Source organism: Thermobia domestica, chromosome 4 (genome assembly GCF_964235325.1).
Source record: "Thermobia domestica chromosome 4, izTheDome1.hap1.1, whole genome shotgun sequence".
Lineage (NCBI taxonomy): Eukaryota > Metazoa > Arthropoda > Insecta > Zygentoma > Lepismatidae > Thermobia > Thermobia domestica.
The window spans coordinates 320,453,799-320,479,125 of NC_137457.1; the positions used below are offsets into that span (position 1 = coordinate 320,453,799).

Sequence of the window (25,327 nt, forward strand, 5' to 3'; positions counted from 1 at the left end):
ATTTGGGACAAAGAATATTAAATTTGGGACAAAGAGTGGTAAATTTTGGAGAAAGAATGGTAAATTTGGGAGAAACTATGGTAAATTTGGGAGGAAGAATGGTAAATTTATGAAAAAGAGTGGTAAATTTGAGAGGAAAAATGGTAAATTTGGGAGTGAAGGGTTATGTCCAAGTCCTTGTGAGTACTAGTGCGGTGTTTTAGTGATAGAATGCTTAACTACTTCTAGTAAGAGAGGTCCCTGGTTGAATCTCAGGCCATGTGACTTTTAGACGGACAACGTTGTTTCTTCGGATTTTTTCAAAGTTTACTTCTCACATTTTTTAAAATCCTGTAGCGTAAATTGTATACTATATAATCGTGGGATGTAAAACTGATTTTTTCTTTGTGCTACAGGGTACGAGGGTGGCACAAACTTATCAAATAACTACTCGTTTACACAAATGATGCTTTCAGATTACCAAAAAATAATGTATACCATATTATAAGGATGACACATTGATACAATGAAACATACCTTAACGGACACCTCTTAACAGCTGACGCATCAGTAATATTGACGGCCACAAAGTTCCGGTTCCGGCGGAACCATTTTCGCGAGAAACCCATTCTTGGAGATACCGCTTTCAGAACCGGTTACAAACCATAATCCGAAAAACTTGGTTCCTGAACCGGATCTTAGGAACCGGTTCCAGACCTGGATTTGAATACCCGATTCCGGAACCGAATCTTTTAGCACCGGATTCGTTCAAAACCGAAAAACGGTTCTACTAGGAACCGGTTCTGAGCATCCTTACTCAGTAATACGGAAAAACTTTTTTTCCATAAAAAATATATGTATTATTATGGAACAAAACCAACCCTACCTTTTCCTGACACTTTCAAATACGGACACGAACAACTTTTATTTTCATCTCCAACGTCTTAGTAACCTCTTATAATGGAGAGGAATCGTTCTCACTTCATACTTATTTAGTATAGGAAATAATTTATGCTATCTGAATATAAATCTTCAGTTGATCTCTTCAATGATCCAGCACCTATCTATAATGTAGTATTTTGTGTAGATAGAGACAATAATGGACCAGGAATCTAGCCCTTCACCGATTTATTTATAAAAGTACAAAATAGTCTTTGTCTTTTACAAAGTTAATATTTCAGAATCTCCCTTATGACCAAGGGTGAAGGAAGTAACGTTTCATACGGGAACCCCTTCGTTCATGGCAGACACCGGGGTGTCTTGTAGCGAATCCAGGTTACAGTCCTAGGTGACATCCTCGGCTCATGGTAGCCTCGTGAGGTATGGTTTGTGTTGAGAAATCCCCTTCGCTTCAAAGCAGCCTCCAGGGATTTTAGGATAGGTAGAGTCCAGCACGACCTCCAGAGCTGTTATGGGTAGGCGATCAGTGGTCAACTGACGCCTCCTTTCTCTGTGGTTCCTCTTTTATAGGCCCTCGTCAGGTGGCTCGTCCTCTTTCGGTTCTCATCGTGTTGATGTTCGTGTCTTCCTGTTCAGTGTATCGTCTGCTTGTTCCGATCCACGCTTCCGCTTGTCGTTAGCACGTTCAACCCCGCCGTGGCCGGTCCCAAGCCCGTGCTGAGAAAGGGGGAGGGACCCCCATCGGGCCCACGTCCTGTGGCATGCATTGTGGCCACAGTGTGCCCGGGGGGAGATAGGGTCGAGAGCAGCGTGTGTACATGCTTCACTCTCGTCTATCCTGTGCACAGAGCTGGCAACAGTTACTTAGTTGTCGGTGCGAACCAGGATAACAACCTACCGGCGGAGGTGAGGCTTTGCTATCCTCCGAAATGGGCGACTAACTCGTGCCATTGGGTCCGGGAGAGTACGTGTGACCCCATCACGTTTTCAGTGGGGTAGGCAGCTTGCTGCTGTACCTACCGGCGGGGGTGAGCCTTCGGGTATCCCCCGAAATGGGCAACTAGGCCGTGCCCTTGGGTCCTGGAGATAAGGCTGCGTGGTACCCCAACACGCTAAAAAGAGTGGGTAGCTGGTGTGTCCAAGAGTGTGGGCGGATCCAGCACCCTACCGGGAGGATGATCTTGGTTGTCCTCAAAGAGAGTGCTATGCGTTCTCTTGGGTCCGGGATGGGATACCTTGTATCCTAACGCATACTTGTACCTCAGAAGTGCTGAGGAAGTGGGAGGTTACACGACCCTACCAGGGGAGCCGCCGCTCCTAAATGGCCATTGTCTTTAAAGGTAGACAGTTTACATCAGCCATTGGGTCTGGTAATGTACGGTGTACCTCTACCGTAATTAGAGGTAGTTCCGTATTGCTTGAACGGCCCTACCGAGGAAGCGTGTGGGTGTCCCTTCTAATGGTGTCTTACACGTACCATTGGGATTCGGACAGGTGGCTTTGCTACAACGTGTACGTGGTACCTAAACACGAAAAAGATAGGTAGCCCCGTATTGTTTGGGCGGGCCTACCAGGGGAGACACGGCTCCCAAATGACAATGTCTGCCTTTGAGCAAACGGTCTACATCAGTCATTGGCTCTGGTAATGTACGGTGTACCTCTACCGTAATTAGAGGAAGTCCCGTATTGTTCGGACGACCCTACCGGGGGGGGGGGGAGTGTTGGACTCCTGCCTGCAGTGGGACCAAACGGAAGTGGTGAGGGGCCAATCCCAGGAATCTGGGTAACGGTTCTAATCCTGGCAAAGGGAGGAATGACTGTGAGATTGGGCCGGCACCAAACTCAAATGGTGACTCAACACATACCATTGGGTCCGGGATGAGATACGGGAGTATCTCGACGTGTGCGTGGTATCTCTACACGACAAGGCGGTTGCCAGTTGAACGATAGAGGTAGGCAGGGCCGGGATTAACAAGCCCCCTCGGGCGTCGCCTGGGGCCCCGGATTGGGTTGGACTCTGCCGGGCTGTGGTCATACCGTGGGATTCGGTAGCTTGTGGGAGCCTATCCCAGGAATCTGGGTAACAGTGAACACGGGCGGGAGGTGAGCTTGCCTTATAACGCTCGGGCGCCATGCCTGCAGAGCATGGTAGGACTGACTCGCTAGCAGTTTGCCTCAACCAGTAGGTTTACTGGTAGGCACTCAGGACTTTGGTCTGGCCGCGCAGTAGGCGTATCCCACTCCCTCAGAGAATGGGGGTGACACACTAAGGTGTCAAGGTTAAGGGACAAACCTTGACGGTGCACTTCGTGCACGAGCAATAATAGCGTATATTGTGCAACTACGGGCGGGGTGCATTACTTCTTGCGGAACCCGTTTATTATATAGACCGAACGGTCGCGGGCATGCTCTCCATGCATGCAATTAAGCGTGTATAGTAGACCACTAGCTCACAATGTCGTTAGCATGTGTCGTCTATAAACATGTGCTCATGTTGTGATGTGGGTATCCTTATAAGAAACAAATTCAGATCCGAGAACTATATTGTACGCAGGATTATACGACAGACAGCTATGCAGTTGTTTTCTCTCTAAGAAAGTCAAACCGTCTTGATTAGTTAGTTGTGTCTTCAATTTTCAGTAATTAATATTAGTGTTGCATATTGTTATTGGATTTCCTTTACTTTTAATACAGTTGGTAAGCGAATTAAGGAACTTTTATAGAAGTGTGACTTCAGAAAATTATCCCATATATTGCAATACATCTTTTGCAATACATACCCACAATAAGATCCTCCAACAATACTGTAATATTCGGTGGAATAACGGAAATGAAATGGAAGTCTACTAAAATTGATTAGTCGTTCAAGATCAACAATCAAAAGCAAAGTTATTGGAGTTGAAAGTAGATTCATAAGAAGGTGGCCTGGTTAGTGATCCTCATCATAGATATTCTTCCATTATTGGCAGGTGAGTTGCAGCAACTGAGAAGCTTCCATGCTCAACGGTCTTTGTCTTCACGGACGATTTTTCGGCTTTGATATCGTCTAAAATTACAGTCTTCTTCGCCTCTCCGTCTTTATCCTTCCACCATAACCAAGGGCGCCGATGTCTCTGTAAATTTGGGGGTTGGGCATTCAGATGTAGAATGTGATGATTTTAAGGCAAATTGCATTCAAATTATGTCAAATATTGTATATTCATAAATACCATAGGGGGCGCACATGAGCTTTGGGGGTTCCCAGGGCCCCGGCCCCCCAGGATCGGCGCCCTTGACCATAACCTCTAGGACATCCCTTATCATCCCTTAGCCAATGTCCCAACCTGTTTCGTTTCTTCATCTCAGTAATATCTAAAACTGTTCTTTTTTCACACCATTTCTGACACTCTCTCATCGTTTCCCGCTCGACCTAATTAATTAACTCGATTGTTGTCCACACCCACATTTCGAAAGTTGCTAAATTGTTTTGCGATTAGTTAACGTGAAAGGCAGAACGTAACGTCAACTTCCACAAGTAGTATGTGCTTCATTTTTCAAGAAACCAGACAATAATAGAAATGAACTTCTAGTTAATATTGTATATTTTTTATATACACCCTACAAATAAATAAATAAATAAAGTAAATAATCTATTCTAGAAGCTAACTGGTTCGTATCAGCTTTGCTATCCTAAATAACTTAAACTAGAAATACAAATCAGTGAAGAAAGCAACGTTTATTTTTTTTAAAGTTTAAACTAGAAATACAAATCACTGAACAAAGCAACGTTTATTTTTTAAAGTTTAAACTAGAAATACAAATCACTGAACAAAGCAACGTTTATTTTTTTTAAAGTTTAAACTAAAAATACAAATCACTGAACAAAGCAACGTTTATTTTTTTTAAACTTTAAACTAGAAATACAAATCACTGAACAAAGCAACGTTTATTTTTTTAAAGTTTAAACTAAAAATACAAATCACTGAACAAAGCAACGTTTATTTTTAAAAAAAGTTTAAACTAAACATACAAATCACTGAACAAAGCAACGTTTATTTTTAAAGAAAGTTTAAACTAGAAATACAAATCACTGAACAAAGCAACGTTTATTTTTTTTTAAACTTTAAACTAGAAATACAAATCACTGAACAAAGCAACGTTTATTTTTTTAAAAAAGTTTAAACTAGAAATACAAATCACTGAACAAAGCAACGTTTATTTTTTAAAACTTTAAACTAGAAATACAAATCACTGAACAAAGCAACGTTTATTTTTTTAAAGTTTAAACTAGAAATACAAATCACTGAACAAAGCAACGTTTATTTTTTTTTAAACTTTAAACTAGAAATACAAATCACTGAACAAAGCAACGTTTATTTTTTTAAAAGTTTAAACTAGAAATACAAATCACTGAACAAAGCAACGTTTATTTTTTTTAAACTTTAAACTAGAAATACAAATCACTGAACAAAGCAACGTTTATTTTTTTAAAGTTTAAACTAAAAATACAAATCACTGAACAAAGCAACGTTTATTTTTAAAAAAAGTTTAAACTAAACATACAAATCACTGAACAAAGCAACGTTTATTTTTAAAGAAAGTTTAAACTAGAAATACAAATCACTGAACAAAGCAACGTTTATTTTTTTAAAGTTTAAACTAAAAATACAAATCACTGAACAAAGCAACGTTTATTTTTTTAAAGAAAGTTTAAACTAGAAATACAAATCACTGAACAAAGTAACGTTTATTTTTTTAAAGTTTAAACTAGAAATACAAATCACTGAACAAAGCAACGTTTATTTTTTTAAAGTTTAAACTAAACATACAAATCACTGAACAAAGCAACGTTTATTTTTTTAAAGAAAGTTTAAACTAGAAATACAAATCACTGAACAAAGCAACGTTTATTTTTTTAAAGTTTAAACTAAAAATACAAATCACTGAACAAAGCAACGTTTATTTTTAAAAAAAGTTTAAACTAAACATACAAATCACTGAACAAAGCAACGTTTATTTTTTTAAAGAAAGTTTAAACTAGAAATACAAATCACTGAACAAAGTAACGTTTATTTTTTTTTAAAAAAAGTTTAAACTAAACATACAAATCACTGAACAAATCAACGTTTATTTTTAAAAAGTTTAAACTAAAAATACAAATCACTAAAAAAAGCAACATTTATTTTTTTTAAAAAGTTTAAACTAGAAATACAAATCTCTGAACAAAGCAACATTTACTTTTTTTAAAAAAAAGTTTAAACTAAACATACAAATCACTGAACAAAGCAAAGTTTATTTTTAAAAAAAAGTTTAAACTAGAAATAAAAATCACTGAACAAAGCAACGTTTATTTTTTAAAAAGTTTAAACTAGAAATACAAATCACTGAACAAAGCAACGTTTATTTTTTTTAAAAAAAAAGTAATAACTCTGAAAGAGTTTTACCAAGTAACTGAATATATTGGCTTCATCAGAATTCTGTTGAAGCCAACATATTCAGTTACTTGGTGAAACTGTTTCACAGTTATTACTTTTTAAAAAAATATATACTTTTCTTTGTTCAGTGATTTGTATTTCTAGTTTTGTTAGGAGTTAAAATGTTTGCTGAGACCCCAGGAAGATGTTGGGAAATAAGTGCTGCAAAAAGTACACACATGTCAAAGTTAAAATGTTTTAAAGAAGATGAAAATGAGAGTTATTATGTGGATTGTTTAGATTCAAATTATATAGTTTTTGCTATGATGTATTGAGTGTTTATTCATGGTTATATATTTTATAGATATGGTTTTGTTTAGATCAGTTTTTCATTGCAATTATAGATTATATTAAAGTCAACATTCATATTTACATATTGGCAATGATTGCTGTAATGGAATGTTACATATGTGAAAAAGTTTATATGTCGTTAGGCCTAACTTGTAAGCCTAACATTATAAGAGAACTTTGTGTATAAAGCAGCACTCACCATAAACAATTTTTACAGGTATAACAGGTTTAAGTTATTATAGCAGATACAAACTATCAACTGGGGCCGCGGTAGCTCAGTGGTAAAGCGTTCACCTCTAGTGCATGAGGTCCTTAGTTCGATCGAAACTCGCGCCAAGTGAGGTTAATGTGAACAAACACGTGTGCGTGGGTTTTCTCCGAGTTCTCCCGTTTCCTCCCACTTTCCTCATTCCACCATTTCATTCATTTCTCATAATTACCGTCTCTTTTAGTCTAACTGGCATAACCGTCGGACGTAAAACTCAAAGATTTCATTTTTTTACCGTTTTTAAGTACATTATGTTTTTTAAAATAATACTTGAATGCAGGCAAATCATTAGCGAATTCGTGAAATGAAATCTTTCAGTTTAACGTCCCACGTTTATGCTTTTTAGTTAAGGGAGACTATGATTAAGGCAAAGGAATGATCATGGACGAATTGGTGAAAGAGAATGTGGGAGGAAAAGGGAGAACCCCGAGAAAACCCACGGACACGATGTCCATCACTACTTTACCAGAGATCGAACCAGGGACACCACGCACCAGAGTTGAGCGCTCTACCACTGACCCATCGTGTTCCCCATTAGCGAATACTTGAAACAGCAAAATGAATGAATGGGAAAATGAAATGAAATCTTTAAGTTTTACGTCCCACGGTTATGCCGGTTAGGCTAAAGGAGACGGTGATGATGAAAAATGAGTGAAATGGTGGAATGAAGAAAGTGGGAGGAAACGGGAAAACTCCGAGAAACCCACGAGTACGGTGTTTATCTACCACAAAGTCCACACAGCACGAGCTGGGAAGAATAAATGGAATAAACACGAAAATATTTCCGATTTGCTATTATAAAGTAGCTTTTCGTTATACATTTACTCCTCTTCCCCAGTATCATCAGACGAATCAAGTAGAAACTCTGAGCGATACGTCCAGACTAGATTTCACATACCTACTTGTTCTTGAGGAAATATTACTAGGATTTGGTGTTAATTCTTCTGGTCTCTGTATGACTTCAGCGTGCGTGCTGTGAGAATCAAACTGTATACGTGACCAGCGTCACATTTTCACCCTCTGTTGGGAGAGATCCACTCGTCCAGTTAAAGGCCTACTTAGCTACGACAATGTGGTGATTAGGTTCGTAATAAAAAGAGATCAAAAAGCTTATGTTTTCTTATATCATAGAAGTAGATGATGGCTTTCTTGTTGTTTCAGAGTACGGTACAAAGAACTATCATATAGATCAGAAGAAATTTCATGGCATAAAGAAATACATAAATTAAAGAATGAAACCTCCTGTTACTTATCAGTTAATAACGACAAATTCTTGCCGAACTATTGTGTTCTTACAAAGATTGGGAAAAGGGTAAGAACTAGAGACCGGATGTTTAGGCATTAAAAACATGGAAAATAGGCAGGCAAATAGGCACTTAAAATATAAAAAATAGGCACAAAAAGTAACAGGAAATAACTGAGATAAATAGTCAACACGATTAAAAAATAGATTAAAGTCACAGATAATGTTCAAAGAATATAGAAACATATCTGTTTGTTAATGTCTTCTTTTACTTTACGGTATATATATTCTAACGTACCAGGTATTTGTGTTTACAAACACATTATATATATATATATATATATATATATATATGTGGTGTGTGTGTTATTGATATTGTATAAGTTTTATATCTTCCTAATGAAGGCTTATTTTGAAGAAAATGCAAAGAATAGGCAACATTAGGCACTAAAACAATTATTTAGGCAGTAACGGGTGAAATAGGCAAAATAGACAAAATAAAATTGGCTTAAATCGTAACTATAACCCCTCATATAAATTTAAAAATGTTATTTTTTATCATACCTTTAATATTAAGGAATAGGCATTTTGCCTAACATCCGGTCTCTAGTAAGGACTTATGAATAGTACATTTCTATCTACTGTGTAAAACATACTTAATAAATTCCTTCATTCTTTACCTACTTCCTAAAATATCGCATAATTCTCTAACCATTTTGAAAAATATTGCAACATTCTCAGATTCTGAAATATCACATCATTCTCTAGTTACTTTCTAAAATATTACAACATTCTCCACCCGTTTTCTAAAATATTTTATCATTCTTTACTCGCAACCTTAAATATTACATCATTCTCTACTAACTTTCCAAAATTTTACAGCATTTTCTAATCACATCCTAAAACATTACATCATTCTCTACTAACTTTCCAAAATTTTACAGCATTTTCTAATCACCTCCTAAAATATTACATCATTCTCTACTCCCATATAAAAGTAAATAAAACTCTTATTTAGAGCTGCGTTGAAGGGATGTTACATGTAAGCGATATGGTTAAATAAAAATGTCTTATCTAAATAAAGGGTGCAATCTATAATGAAGGTTCAACAAAAAAAACATGAAAGATACAAAAGGTTTGGAATCAGTAGGTCTATCCAGAAAGTAATGACACAATTTCCATAACATTCGTTTATTTCAAAATACTATTTCATATTTTATGCTGGTGCGAATGAAATGTCCGTTTTGACGTCTGATGGGAAACTCATCTCAGCAATAAAACACAGAATGGACTATGGACACACTTCTGACGTGTGTAATAAGTGTAATTTTGTTTGTAATAAATGTAATTAGAATAGGTGTACGTTACGATATTATTGTTTGTATATTTTTAATATGTGCCTATAAACTGTATGAATATTTCACGATTAAAATGGTAAAATGTTGTTCCGGGCTACTGTGGCAGGTTGCTTTGAGGGCAGTAAATCCTGCAGCCGGATGCACAAGAACAAACCATGAGATTTCAGGGGCACAAAAGTAAACAATGAAGATTTACAGAATGAGTATCAATACAGATTTAGTCCACCACAGTCAGAATAATCTGCTTTAAGAAACTTAGAGGTTTGTTGTAAATTCGTGACTGTCAAATGTAGAATAATTGATTTTTGGGAAGTTTTATGGAAGAACAATTTCAATTTAAAGTGTATTCAACTGTAAATAGAATATGTGCAAGTTGCCCGTCATTATTGAACAGTCAAATTAATACAACAGAATGTTAATTTTGAGAAACATGAAGGATTTTTTTTTTAAAAAAAAATGTTGTAAGCTTTGTATAACCAATAGGAAAATGTCAAATAAACAGATAAAACGGTAGATATGCTATTTCTTTAAGCAGTTAGGAATTTAATTCTAACTTTGTTGTTTGCTTTATTGGAATTTTGTACAAAATAAGAGATAAATATGTGTACAAAGGAGTGCAGTACAAATGAGAGCAAAGCAGTACAAGATATTTTACAGTCTAGTTACAGAAATGATATTTCAGTATTTAAATACAACCAACGTTTTCTTAGTGCAACCGGGAATAGATATGACCGAATATTTCATTTCATCTTCTAAAATTTTCAGTTTGTATATTTTGTGTTTTTGTTTTATTTTATTTTCGTTTCGCAAAATTTCGATCAGAAGTTTATTCCATCGAATTTAGTCTTGGATTTGTTTTGGGGGGAATGGTTTCATTTATCATATTTCAATGATCACCATTTGAACTCGGAGGTTAAAATCTTGTATCGGTAGTTTGAGATTTCAACCTTCTCCACAGAGGGTTACAGACTGCAAGTATAGATGGTGGATTCTGAGTTATTATGGAAGATGTCCTGGAAACTTCCTTGGTCTAAATTTGAGTTCTGCTTTCCGGGAACATGATGATGCATAAATAGATAATTGATTGTTAGTTGCACACCTGCACTAGCCGGGTAGACTGTGTGGCAATCAATCAGTAGTACATTTGGGCCATCCATGGTCTTAAAGAAAGTGAACATCATATCACTCATAGTTTTAGTATGAGTACTTGTGCCGATTATAGTACTTGTATCGATTATGGCTCGGGTTTCTAATATGGCCCGGGTTTCTAATATGGCCCACCCACCATATCTCTGCAGATTTACGTTGGTGCTACTAGATGACAATATAAACTATGTCCTCTGAGCCGCGCAAATATGTTTACGCTTGTCATGAGGACATAGTTTATATTGTCACCTAGTAGCATCAACGTAAATGTGCAGAGATATGGTGGGGGGCCATATTAGGGACCCGAGCCATAATCGGTACAAGTGCCATAATTTAATTATATTTTTGTAATTATTTTTATTTTTTATAGAGTTAAAAGATATTGTCGTCAAACAGTCAACCGATCGCATGCAAGGGAGTTCGACCGACCGACCAATGATAGTGTTGTGTGTAATGCATGCTTTTGTTGTATTTCCGCATGTTCATTATTAAACATATTTTTCTCCGTATTTGTTCTTATAGTTTCACGTTTCACGTTTCACTTATGCAGTTACACTTATCTTGGACATGAAAGCTTTTGTATTCTTGTTCCCACGCCGATGTATATTGATATGTTTTTACCCTTCTCACTCCCCACAATAATTACCGATTTCCAGTACAATGGATACACGATATCATTCATCACTGATTTTTTCCCCAGAAAAATAAATGATAATCGACGATGAGATTTGAACCCACGATCTCACGCTCCAGAGTTGACTGCCTTTACCGCTCGTCTACATGGCTAATACAGCAACCGTTATTCTTGCTTTCGTCTACTTTTTCACGTGTAGACATTTTGTCTTTTTCACACAATCTGTATTCATTCTGCACAAATTACTTTCCATCCCTTATATAGAACGCTAAACCATTCCCAACGTTATACATTGCGTCCTACATTTCCACTTCCCAGTTGTTTCATTCCCGTTAGAGCAATGAAACCTAGAAAGTAAAGTTTGTTGGTTCATGCCGTAGACGATTCTTTTGCAATGAAACAAGCGTTTCTTGATGTACCGGTAGAGTACTAACTAACTAACTCTGTGGCCTATGGAACCCGGAGATTCAATGCCACGTTCACAAAGGCTTTCCACTGACTTCTATCCTTAGCTATCTGCATCCAGTTTCTACTTTGAATTCCAATCTCTGCGAGATCCATCTTAATATTGTCCTCCCATCTGCGTCTAGGTCTTCCTAATGGTCCTTTTCCGATTGACCATTCGACTTTGAAAGCGTTTCTACTTTCTTCCATTCTAGCTACATGACCCGCCCACCTAAACCTCCTAGACTTGACGACCCTAACAATATTGGGTAAACCATATAAATTATGTAGTTCCTCGTTATGAAGTTTCCGCCATTCCCCATTCCCGTTCCGAATATTCTTCTCAGGATCCTTTTCTCAAATACTTTCACTCTATGTTCTTCCCTCAGAGTAAGTGACCATGTTTCGCAACCATACAGAACAACAGGCATGATTGTAGATACCGGTAGAGTACGTCACTATTTTATGTTTTGTTGTGACATACCATCAATCGTTAATACCGTGTTCCCTTACTACACTTTTCGCATTTTTACAAGCTATTTTCAAAGATTGCAAATCCATGTTATGATATTGCTATTACACTACTACACTATCGTGTCTAAGATAATTTCATGGCAAAAAAAAAAAAAAGGATGTTAAACATTTATGAGAGATTGTTAAATGTTAAGATGAGATGATCTCAGGGTTGGAAATTATATTTTGAATTCATACAGGCTTACGCATTGGCTTAAGTTGTATAGTATAAGGAAAATATGATGTAGATACATTAGTCTAAGACAATTAAACAAATAAAAGTAGCTGTCAAACATAAATTCAATTGTAGATTTTAATTTAATATAGCCCCACTGCAGAAAAACAAATGAACGAGTAACAAAGGTACCAAATTTCTTATTTGATTTCATCGGCGCAAGTGGAATCGTTATTAAGTGCGAAGTGACGTAAATATCCATAAATATATGCTACTGAGCTTCTACTATGGAATGCTGCTATAAAAATCGTATCTTCTTTCAGTCGTCAGATGCTATTAATTTAAAATATGTAAGGTTATTTTCAAATAATAAAGTAGCTTGATCGATTTCACCTAAATCCGCCACACTGATAATCTCTAATAATTTAATCTGCGTATGGGATCAATGTTGCTAATAGAAATTAAGTGATATAGTGATATATATAAAAAAAATTATAGTTTCTATGGATATTCTCTGTAGGATAAAGGAAACGGATGACTAAGAAATTATTATTATTTATTCTCGCACCGGGAATCGAGCCCGGAACCACGTGACCGAAAATACACACGCTAGCCACTAAATCAGGAGGGAGGACTAAACGAAATGATCTTAACGAAATTGTTGATTTCTTTTAGCTATTAATATAATATTATGTTTCATTATATCGTGGTAAAGTTAAAACACAGGTGTAAACCACATCCTCCAACATCCTCAATATAGTGGGTTATTATTGTACTGAATGATGGAAGTTAATGCATCTTGTTTGGGTTACACGACGGAAATGAGGTGTTATACGATCCCGCCAAACACAAGAGTAAAGCGTGGTTGTCTACACTGCAAGGGAAAGTCAGCGACCTCCAAATCTCAACATTCTAGTAACACCACCACAAGACAAACCTTGTCCTCGGACTACTCATGCGCCGAAAAATGTGTTGCCGTGGAAACGCCTGTTGTTAAACACAAAGTTGCAAAATTTATCTGACTTTTCAATCAATCTTTTTGACACAACTCTACAAGTTCGCCATCGATAAATCTTTATGACGTTGCTGAAAGAGATTTGTTTTTCTTTTTTTCTATTTTTTTCCTATCTTCTCGCGTTTATCGTGCTTTTGTTTTTCCCGCCATTTCTTTTTAGCACTTCAAATATTTAGTTTTTGCTCTCTAGACTTCTGCAAAAAGTCATCTCCATTTTTAATTTTTTTTTATTGAGTGTGTTTTGATAAAGATTTTTCTAATTGCTGCGAACAAAGAATTATAAATGCTTATTAGAAAATAATGAAATGTTATTAGAATATTTAGAAATGATAGAATAATTACAAGTAGTTAGGATCTTTTGGGTCACTGTCAGAAGAAATTAGATACGAGGGTATATCAAAAAATAATCCGCAATTTAGCTATAATTTTTCTTTCATCGTTCTGACCTTTGCCCTCGTTTATTATTATTATTATTATTATTATTATTATTATTATTATTATTATTATTATTATTATTATTATTATTATTATTATTATTATTATTATTATTCTGGTGTGGTCGTGCTATGAAACTTTGATCCTAATTTCTCTATTTATTTTTCTTTTGTTGCAGGTAGATTATGGCCAACTCCAAGGGCGCCGATCCTGGGGAAAGGCCGAGGAGCCCCGGGCCCTCCAAACCTCATGTGGACCCCCATGTATTGCTATTGTTGTTGTTGTTGTTGTGTTTGAGTTTAACGTCCCGTTCAGCAGCGAGGCTATATGAGATGTGGACCGACTGATTAACGTGGAATCCGAACCACATGAGCTCCCGCTGGGAATCGAACCCAGGTCTCCCACGCCAAAGGCGCGTACGCTAACCACTTAGCCACGGAGGAGCTTCACCATGTATTGTTATGAATATGTATTTTTATTGTTATATGTATGGTTTTATGCATTTTTTTATGAATGCCCCCCTCCCCCAAAGTTACAGAGAAATCGGCGCCGTTTGTCACCTCATTAGAAGTTTGCACCAAATAGGAACAACAGACAAGTGATCCGAGTTTTGTGGTTGGAAGGTGTACCAGGAGCCTCAATCCGCAGTGTCTTGCCGCAACGGAGTGCCTAACAGAACCATGTGACGTAAACGCTAAATGTTATCATCATTTGTGACCGTAGATGATTGTCCCGCTTCTTCCTCGTGCGTAACACTTGTGCGACCATTTTTTTGAATTTCCCAATCCATTCGTAGACACCCCGTTGCGGCAAGACATTGTCCCCGTATTCTGCCGGAAATCTTTTATGGACTGCGGCTGCTGATACAGCTATCTTTCTACATGCGGCCATGATCTATCTGCAACAAAAGGAAGTCAAATGGAAGAATTAGGACCAAACTTTAGAAATGAGACTTCTAAAGAAACTTTACGAGAAGAACGAAACTTCTAAAAAAAACTTTACAAGATGAAAGGAGACTTTTAAAGAAACTTTACGAGGAGAAACGAGACTTCTATAGAAACTTTACGAGGAGAAACGACACTTCTAAAGAAACTTTATGAGAAGAAACGAGAGTTATAAAAATCTTTACAGAAAAAATGAAACTTCTAAGAAACTTTACGAGAAGAACGAAACTTCTAAAAACTTTACAAGAAGAAACGAGACTTCTAAAGAAACTTCTTCAGAAGAAACGAGACTTCTATAGAAACTTTATCAGAAGAAAGGAGACTTCTATAGAAACTTTACGCGAAGAAACGAGACTTCTAAAGAAAGTTTACGAAAAGAAACGAGACTTTAAAAAAAAACTTTACGAGAAGGAACGAGACTTTTAGAAAAACTTTACGAGAAGAAACGAGACTTCTAAAGAAACTTTACGAGAAGGAACGAGACTTCTAAAAAACTTTACGAGAAGGAACGAGACTTTTAGAAAAACTTTACGAGAAGAAATGAGACGTGAAAATCTCTACAAACTTTATCGTCTTGTGTGCAGCACCAAGTAGAATAGAAACTGCAAAACATTTTTAAAAGGAGTTTTCTATTGTCAAACATCGAATATTCTTTACCAATTGATTTTTCTTCTATACACTTCAAAAAAAGTGTAAATGTTTGCCAGCTTAGAAACAACTTCTACAAGAAGGTGCTTTGAATTGCGGTTTCGTGTCAGTTTGTCTTCATGGAATAATAACACGCGAACTACATTCTTATACATTGTAATGCCGAGGTCATGTTTAGGAATTCTCACTCTCCTCTTTACAGAATTACCATTTATTTCTCGGAGTTTTTTTCTTTTTTTCCCTTCTAATGTTTGTTGCAGGAAATCAGCAACAGGATGTGAATTTTTCGTTAAAAAAAAAAAGAAGGTGGTTCCTCTATTTAAAAACACATACTACGTGCTCCCAGGAAGTAACTTCCTTTTAGGGATAATAATTGCTTTTGGATTCCATAACATGTTCGTGAGAATGCTATTAGGAAAATAACTTTTAACAGGTTTTGATTTAATTACTTGATTCTTACACATTGTGTTTGAATATGTATAGCTTTCTACAAAAGAAATCTGATCAATCACCTTCATTCTAAAAGTACATATTTTTCCAAGCATACGTAAAAAAAAAAAAAAAAAAATATCTAACTAACTCTATGGCCTATGGAATCCGGATGTTCAATGCCGCATTCACAGAAGCTCTCCATTGACTTCTGTCCTTAACTAACTGGACCCAATTTCTACTTTGTTTTCTTATTTCTGCGAGATCCATCTTAATATTGTCCTCCTATTTATACCTAGGTTTTCCCAATCGTAGTTTTCTGATTAAGCTTTCCGTTGAAACTTTCAAAATGTTTCTACAGGACCTGCCCACCTGAGCCTCCTAGACTTGACGACCCTAACAATGTTTGTTAAACGGTATAAATTATGTAGTTCTTCGTTATGAAGTTTCCACCATTCCCTATTCATGTTATTCTGCGAGTCGAATATTTGTCTCAGGATCTTGTTCTCAAATACTCTCAATCTATGTTCTTCCTTCCGAGTAAACAACCATGTTTTCGCAACCATACAGTACAACAGACAAGATTATTGTTTTATATATTTTAAGCTTCAAATTCCTCGACAGAATTCGCGATGACAAGAGATTTTGAACTGAATAGTAACATCATATCACTGCTTTTAGTCGACATTTAATTTCTTTGACAATATGGTTTTGGTCTATTAATATTGATCCTGGATTTTTGAAAGTATCCAATTTATCGAAAATATTATTTAATATTTTAATGCATCCATAATTTGCAGTATTACGATCCTGACGAACTTTCATGTGTTTAGTTTCTTCTGCATTTACTTCTAAATCCATGTCCCTGCAAGCGTTCAATAAGAGCTCTGCATTTCTTTCTATTGTTATGCTATCATCCCGTATTAAATTTACATAATCAGCAATACTCCATAACAGTGGCGTATTTAGGGGGGTGGCTTCCGGGCTTAAGCCCCCCCCGAAATCTTACTTACTTAAGTAAAGTATATGAAATATGTTGCAGAATTTTAACATTTTCAGGCAAAGCCCCCCCCCCCCCCGAAAGTTATCAAAACCCCTCCCGAAACAAAATCGTAAATACGCCACTGCTCCATAACCTGGTGGATACCGTTCAACTCTAGGCCCTGGTTGCTATCTTTGATTTTCCTTATAGCGTATTCAAGAACGAAGTTAAATAATAATGGCGACAACGCATATCCTTGTTTCAGGCCATTTTCGACATGAAAGCTCTTGGACAAGAATTTTTCCTACCCGGATTTTACTCTGGGATTCATTTAAACATATCTTAATTACTCTAATTAGCTTTTACGGTATTCCAAATTCTGTAAGAATGTTTCCCCCCTAACCGAGTCGTAAGGCTTTCTAAAATCAATAAATAAATTATGTATCGGGGTATTGTATTCCCATTTCTTTTCGAGCATTCGTCGAATAGTAAATTTCTGGTCGATAGTTGTCTAAATCTGCACTTATAATTACCAATAATTTCATCTGTGTATGAAGTCAATGTTGCTAATAGAATGTTTGAAAGGATTTTATAGGATGTTGACAGAAGAGAAATGCCTCGTTAATTATTACAATCAGTTTCGTCATCTTTCTTGTGAAATGGAACAATGATTGATTCTTTCCACTTTCCAAGGAATATATGGTTCTGGTCTGTGCATTTCCCCTTGTCCACAAACATTAGATTTTGGCTGTGTGTTAAGCAACGCTAATCTAGTTGTGATCTAGTTGCTAGCACGCACGTCTTTGCCGCGGTCCTGGATTCGATTTCGGGTGGGAAAGCCTTGAAATTTGAACACATTATGGTAATTCGGATTCTTCCTTAAGGTTGGTTTAAAGGGACAAGTTTTGCAGATAAATGGCACTACAATCTTTGTACCTCTCCCATGTATTTTTTACTTTTCACGAAATTTCTCTTATAAATTTCAACCTACAGACTTTAAAGTTTTAGAAAAGGGACTTCATAATCTATCGAAGGCAATAATCCATGCCGATTTTTTATTTAGAATTTTCTTCATTGTTGAAATGGCCTGATTGTTGACATGGATATCTCAACCTTTAACAACGGAACTGTTTCAACAATGGTGAAAATTCTAAATGAAAAATCTTCACGGATTTGTTGCCTTTGATAGGTTATGAAGTTCTGTCTCTAAAAATTTGAAGTCCCTAGGTTGAAATTTGTAAGAGAAATTGTAAATTATCGTGAAAGGTAAAATAATTCATGGAAGAGATACGAAGACTGTAGTGACATCTATTGGCAACACTTGTCCCTTTACACCAACCTTAATATATGTAGAAGTTCACACTGACTTCCGTCGTGTAGCACGGCCAGAAGTAGAGTTCCAACCTCAGAGAACAAAATTATCGATTTTCGTCTATAAAATTATCGTATATTATAAAAAATAGTCTATATTCTTAATGAATGTGATAATTGTAGAAATAAGTATTAATACTACTAATAATAACAATAATATACAGGATGGTCCAAAATAGGTATACACCAATGCATTGATCAAGTATAACATTCTAGCTTATTGGTTTATTTGCTTCGGCTGTTCCGAGCTTAAGATATAAGTAAAAAGACATTAAGAACAAATAATAAAGAAACTAAGATTACCTAATACTTAGCAATAAGAACTAATATCAAAAGGAATAAGTTGATCAGTACGGGACTGTATATCTAGTTTTGGGACACCCTGTATAATAAATTTACCTAGGGATCTTCAGTTTCGAACTCCAAATCGGTGTCACTGTCCCCACCATCTTTAAAAAACATTATTAACGCTACTCTACACAACAACAATATTTTCACCTCCTAGTAAACGCAATTGGATTTACGTAAGAATGAATACAGGGTTGCCATTTGCTAATTCTCAAATCGTTATGGATTTATTTTAGTGGGAATGGCTGTTAAAATCTCAGTATGTGTGTTATTTAATGCACTTTGCACATTCGAAAACAAAACAAAAAAGTGTGTGTTCTAAAATTGAGTTGAGTTGATTTTGAGTTTAACGTCCCGTTCAGCAGCGAGGCTATATGAGACGTGGACCTACTGATTAACGTGGAATCCGAACCACATGAGCTCCCGCCGGGAATCGAACCCGGGTCTCCCACGCCAAAGGCGCGTACGCTAACCGCTTAGCCACGGAGGAGCTCAAGTGTGTTCTAAAATTATCGTATATTCACCTATTATCGCAAGGGAATTATCGTATGAAGCATTAAAGGTTAAATTATCATATATCACGATAAATTATCGTATGATTGGCAAGTCTCATGTTCGTTGATAAATCAGTACCCTTGCATGCGGACGACATCTGTTGGTGGCATTAAGAAGAAGCACTTTCCTCTGGTATTCAAGCGCATATAGTCGGTTTCCATTTGCGTCACTTTTTGCCAAATATAAAATAGTTTCCAAGTTATGAATAATTCACCAACTTTCTTACGGTAATCACAAGGGCAACCCAAAAGCATAAAAAGCATAACAGGAATTTTCACATATAGTTGGTACCTTGAACATGGTTGTGGTTGTCTAAGGGTAAAGAAGAAACTAATTTTAAAAGCATAATTTTAGAAAATAAAGCATAATACATAATTTAAAATATAGAGCACAATTCTCGGAAAATTCTGTTTAACTTCAAGTTTAACATATTGTATTAATATTTTTTAAAACCAATATTTACAATACAAAATCATTGAGAACATAACAATGCAATAATGAAAAACTTATTTTTATTTCTGTAAACTTTTCGGTGTAATCCTTTGATGTGGAGAAAAGAAACAAGAAGAAAACTTCGGCTAACAATGAATAGTACACAAGAACTTCACACTATGTGTACCTCTTGAACTTGAGCACTTTCTGTACTTTTTGGTTGCGTCTTTTATTTCCCCTTTCTGTATATATGCAGCTCTAAGGCGCACACAAGTGATAGAAAAAAACTGACTCGAGTAAAGCATATCTCTTTACAGTGCATTAAGTAGAAAGTTCATTAAATATGAAAGAAACTGGTTGCATCAAATATTAATAAATAGATCAAGGTATTTAGAATATTTAATGTATAGTAAATATTATACATTAAATCGTATGAAAAAAAAACAAGTACGCGAAAGTTGACGTTTCAAAGTCATAAAGATTTCTGATGGAAGCTACTAACATTCATGTCTTTTTTTGTTTCTTTTGTGGTTGTTAGGATAGTATTTTTTTCTATAGAAAAAATAATAAAAAAGAGACAGAGAGAGAGCGAAAAAATGGTAGGTTTGTTGTGTGAACTGGGTGCAACCCTTCATTCGTAACATTATACACGATTAACGTAACATTAACAATGATTGAAATTAACAATAAAGCATAATAAAGCATAATTTGGAAATAAATAAAGCATAATTAAATAAAGCATAATGTGGGTTGCTCTAGTAATCACTAACTAAAATTGGATTTCTAGAGAGGTGGTCTTTTAAAAGAGATTTAATGATTTACCAATGATTTACCAATGATTTCAGGACTGAACTTTGCATAATGAAATGCAATTAAATCAGAAGATTTATTGCGATTTTTGCTGCTTCCATTAACACTAACCTGTCTACTGCACTATTAGTCAAATTGTCTGTAATCAAGAAAACCAGATTCAGACTCGAAACTGTTAAAGTAAGATGCAATTTAATTATGTAAATTCTTAGGAATATACTGTCCATTTATCAGAAAAATAAGAAAAAGTACATTTAGAGGATTGTAGACAATTATTAATAAGCTTTCGGTAAACCCTCAGACTCACAGAAAACTTCACTAACCATATCGCAACTGCAATACGTACGAGTAAAATAAAGAAATCTTTGGTTGCCAACAAAAAGATGGTTACCGCAGAGGATTTTACATAAAGGACTGCGTTAATGAGATTCTGAGAATTGCTAGAATCGTGCTTTTTCTTCTATGATGCAGTCAGGAGTGGATCCAGGACGGACTTCTGGGCTGGGGGGAACGGTGGGTTGTAATACTCATACTTAGAGCTACTTTTAAGAGCTCCAAACTATGGGATGGGTTTTATTTATATATAAAATTTAAAAATGTTTCCTCTTGTGTGTGTGTGGGGGGGGGGAATCGCCCCGATCGCCCCCTGGATCCGCCACTGGATGCAGTTGATTTCTAGGCTTAACCCACCAGCTCCATCAGTTCAGGCCATTAAAAATACTTGGCTACAGTATGAGTACCACACCTGACGAAATCCGTGTTTGTTGTAGCGCATGTGTATTAAAACGTTACAGACAAGAATTTCAAATTCTAAGATTTTCGCATTAAATTTATTAGCTAAATTCAAAATAAAACGATATCAAACATGTTGTATGTAGGGTTGAAATAAGCCCGATTGAAAGCGTGATACGATATATACCTATACATGTGTGTGTGTATCTGTGTGTGTGCCGATATTCACACGAAGAGTAAGCATTTGCTGAACATTCGTGCCAATGGTCTCGAATAAAAAGTGCTTTCTGATAATCCTCATGACACAACCAATAGCACTCTTCCGTGCGAGAGAAGGGTTGCACCCAGTTCACACAACAAACCTAACATTTGTTCGCTCTCTCTGTCTCTATTTTTACTCTTTTTCTATACAAAAAAGTTCCCTAACAACCACAAAAGAAACGAAAAAAAAAAAAGACATGAATGTTAGTAGCTTCCATCAGAAATCTTTATGACTTTAAAACGTCAACTTTCGCGTACTTGTTTTTTTTTCTTTCTCTCATTTCCCCCTTCTCTTGTACGGAACGTAACAAGAGGAAGGGCATCATCTTGAGGTAGTGTGATGTGATGGTATGAAGAAAGGTAAAGACTTTTAAGTATACGGAAGGAACAGAGAGAGAGAGAGAGAGAAGGTGGAGGGGGTAAAGGGGCGGGACGAGACATGTAATTTCATGCTTCTGTTAAGGAACTTTTAATCTCTTCCTTCACAGATGGCAGTAAGATCGCGCCTGTAATGGCATGCACGGTGTACAAGCTAAAATCTGTCATTACGCAACTTGCATGTAACGTAAATCCTTCTTTTCTTTTTATTTATTATTTGTTGGATATTGACCTCTACATTTCCACGTAATAGTATTTTGTATATGTGTGAATATATATACATATATGTAACTTCTTTTTTGAGCCTCCATTTGGTTCCGGCTTTCTTCTTGAAACTTCCGGTTTTGGTTATACCAATTCATTTGTTAAGTTCTGTAAAAATGGCCGTGACGGGAAGAAGCCGTGTTCTTTTTATAAAAAAAAAATACTGTTACCTTTTAAAGAGCACTTGTAATAAATGTACTTTCCTAGGTCGTCAACTTAGAAATGGTCCAAAATAGAAAAAAGAAAGCTATAGGAGAAGGGGAAACAATAACATTTTCAAGATTACATTTCACATGAAAGTCATAAATTCCAGGCAATAAATTCCTTCACATGCTGATAGAGTTTGAGCATGTGGTTTTTCCCGAAAATCACGAGTCCGAGACTAAGTTGAACTCAGTGGATCTATCTGAATTGATTCTTTTCGTTTACTTTCTGGGGAAAAACCACGACAGCATTCTTCATTTGGGGAAAGCATATGAAATTAATGTTTGGGAAATCACCACGACGGGAAAACACCACTGAACCTTTTAGCAGTTATGTGGATTTTTGACGAAATGAGTTTCCATGTTGTGGGTTTTGCCCGAAATGATTTTCTACTTGTTGTTATTCTCAGAAAATCACGAGCCCGAAACTAAAGTTAAACTCCGTGGATCTATCTGAATTGATTATTTCATGGCTCTTTCGGATCGGTTTTTTCGGGGAAAAGCCACGACAATGTTCTTTTGGGGAAAGCACACAAAATGAATATTCGAGCAATCGCCGCGAAAGGGAAACACCACGGAGCCGTCAAAATGCATATTTGCATATTTTTCGGGTAAATGATGCTCAAACGGCTCCGTCGTAATGATTGAATGAACGTTAGTTTCGTAGGCTTTTCCTGAAACAAGTTTGTTGTCGTGGTTTTTCCCTGGAAAAAGGTAAGAAAGAACCAAAAAGATTCCATTCAGGTAGATCCACGGATTTCAACTTTAGACTCGGACTCGTCAGTTTCAGAGAATAACCATGAGTAGGAAATTATTTCGGGCGAAACCCATGACGGGGATCTCCACTTTGAAGAAAACCCACGCAATTGTGACTCAGCTGTGTCATTGGTGCGCGTGTTCGAAACGATGACATGTACACTTTCTAGAAAACTAAAATACCTACGTGAACTTTCTTCACCATTCCATAAGTATCACAAAGGACTAGTTTATAGATCAGCGGTAGAGTGGACACATCTCGTGTAAGAAGTTCCTAGTTAAATTCTCTAAATTTTCTTATGGACATTACGGTATCTAGCTTTTCTTGTTGGTCTAATGGTTACGGTGGTTCGAATTTTACTTTAAACTGTAGGTCCTTTGTAAGTTTGCGGTGCATTTCACAGAATGCAGCTCCGTAGTTCAGATCTGCAGTGATGTTGCACCTCGTCTGAAAAAGACATCATGGATACTCCTACCATAAACCCCCATATCAGCAACAACACTTTCTGTAGGTGGAAAAGTGGTTCCAGAAACCGCCTTGAACAAAATCTAACCATTATCTTGACCGTTTGTGACTGTCATAAGTATATCTATTTCCATCTCAGAAGTGACACTCCGATGTAGGTATCTTTTCTGATTGTTTCTCATACAGGATCCGGTGCAAAAAGACTTCTCATATTTGGAGAAAGCGCTGTATGAGTTGTGGTGAGGTTACAGCGGCGGAGGGGGTATCAACCGATAGCGGTATGCATGCCATTTTTAATAGTTGCAAGTCTGGATATCAAACTTTAGATCAAGAGGTTATGTACTGAGAAATAAATTACCTAGCTGACCTCGGACCGCAACAATGCCGGAAAATGTGACATGTGCGTCCATAAAGCAATCTCCAAAGTGTTCAGCACTTAAACGGCTCGGTCAAGCGATATCTCCAAAGTGTTCTGCACTTAAACAGCTCGGTGAAGCGATATCTTCAAAGTGTTCAGCACTTAAACAGCTTGATCAAGCGATATCTCCAAAGTGTTCAGCACTTAAACAGCTCGGTGAAGCGATATCTCCAAAGTGTTCAGCACTTAAACAGCTCGGTCAAGAAAGATATCTCCAAAGTGTTCAGCACTTAAACAGCTCGGTCAAGCGATATCTCCAAAGTATGTTCAGTACTTAAACAGCTCGATCAAGCGATATTTCTCACTGCAAAACTTGTTTCTCTCACGTTTGATACCCAAACTTGAATAGGTTTTCTATTCGGAACAGAAACATGTCGGCCAAGTCCGAACCGAATGCAAAATGCCCGCTGAGTGGTAATCACAGAACCACCATTAAGAATATACTTCTCCACAACAAACGGATGATGCTCACCGCGCCACACCATTGCGACTACTGAAAATGGTACGTATACCGCTAACGATCGATAACCCCTTCGCCGCAGTATCCTCACTACAACTCAGAGAGCGCTCTCTCCAAATACCTCTCCCGGAAGGTCTTTTTACCGGACCCTGTATTCAGAAAACCTCGCAACTCCAGACGACAATTCTTGTTGGCCTGTGTCTACTGATGTGACTGGTGTGGTACCCGTAACTCCAACTATTTCACTCTACCGATTGCACGGAGCCACCGATCTCTAGACGAAGATTCTTGTTGGTAGGTGTCAACTCATGTGGTACCCATAAATCAAACTTTCTCACCTTACCGACTGTAGGGAGCCACCGATTTCCAAACGCCCATTCTTGTTGGCCAGTGTTAACTAATGTGGTACCCATGAATCCAACCTTTCAACTTTACCGACTGCACGGAGCCACCGATCTCGAGACGGCGGTTCTTGCTGGCCGGCGTCAACTCGTGGTGTGCCCATGAGTCCAACTTTATCATCTTACCGATTGCATGGAGCCACCGACTTCCAAACGGCAATTCTTGTTCGTCAGTGTTAACTAATGTGGTGCCCACAAGCTCAACGTTTTCACCTTACCGACTGCACGGAGCCGCCGATTTCCAAACGACGATTCTTGTTGGCCAGTGTTAACTAATCTGGTACTAATCTGGACTGCACGGAGCCATCGATCTCGAGACAGCGATTCTTGTTGGCCGGTATCAACTCATGGGGTGCCCATGAGCCCACCTTTTCAATCTGACCGATTGAACGGAGGCGCGAATGTACTATTGACCTTTATTTTCGCATTACCAATCCCCTACCATGATGACAATTAGCCTACGTAGGATCTACCGAGTGGACTGTTAGGGGACCTTTCACACAGCGTCCATATTCATAGCAATTATCTAGTGTTGTTAACGTCAGCTCAAACAGTATGCCAATCACAGAAGAAGAAAGAAATACGGTTTACTCAGATCTTTCCAAACTAAAAGTG

At 37.0% G+C, this 25,327-nt stretch overlaps 1 protein-coding gene across 1 annotated transcript in view; it reads right to left on the bottom strand.

Moving 5' to 3' along the window:
* LOC145684374 (chordin-like protein 1) overlaps positions 1-25,327 on the bottom strand; it is a 268,863-nt gene that overhangs the window by 113,335 nt on the left and 130,201 nt on the right. The window lies entirely within an intron of this gene.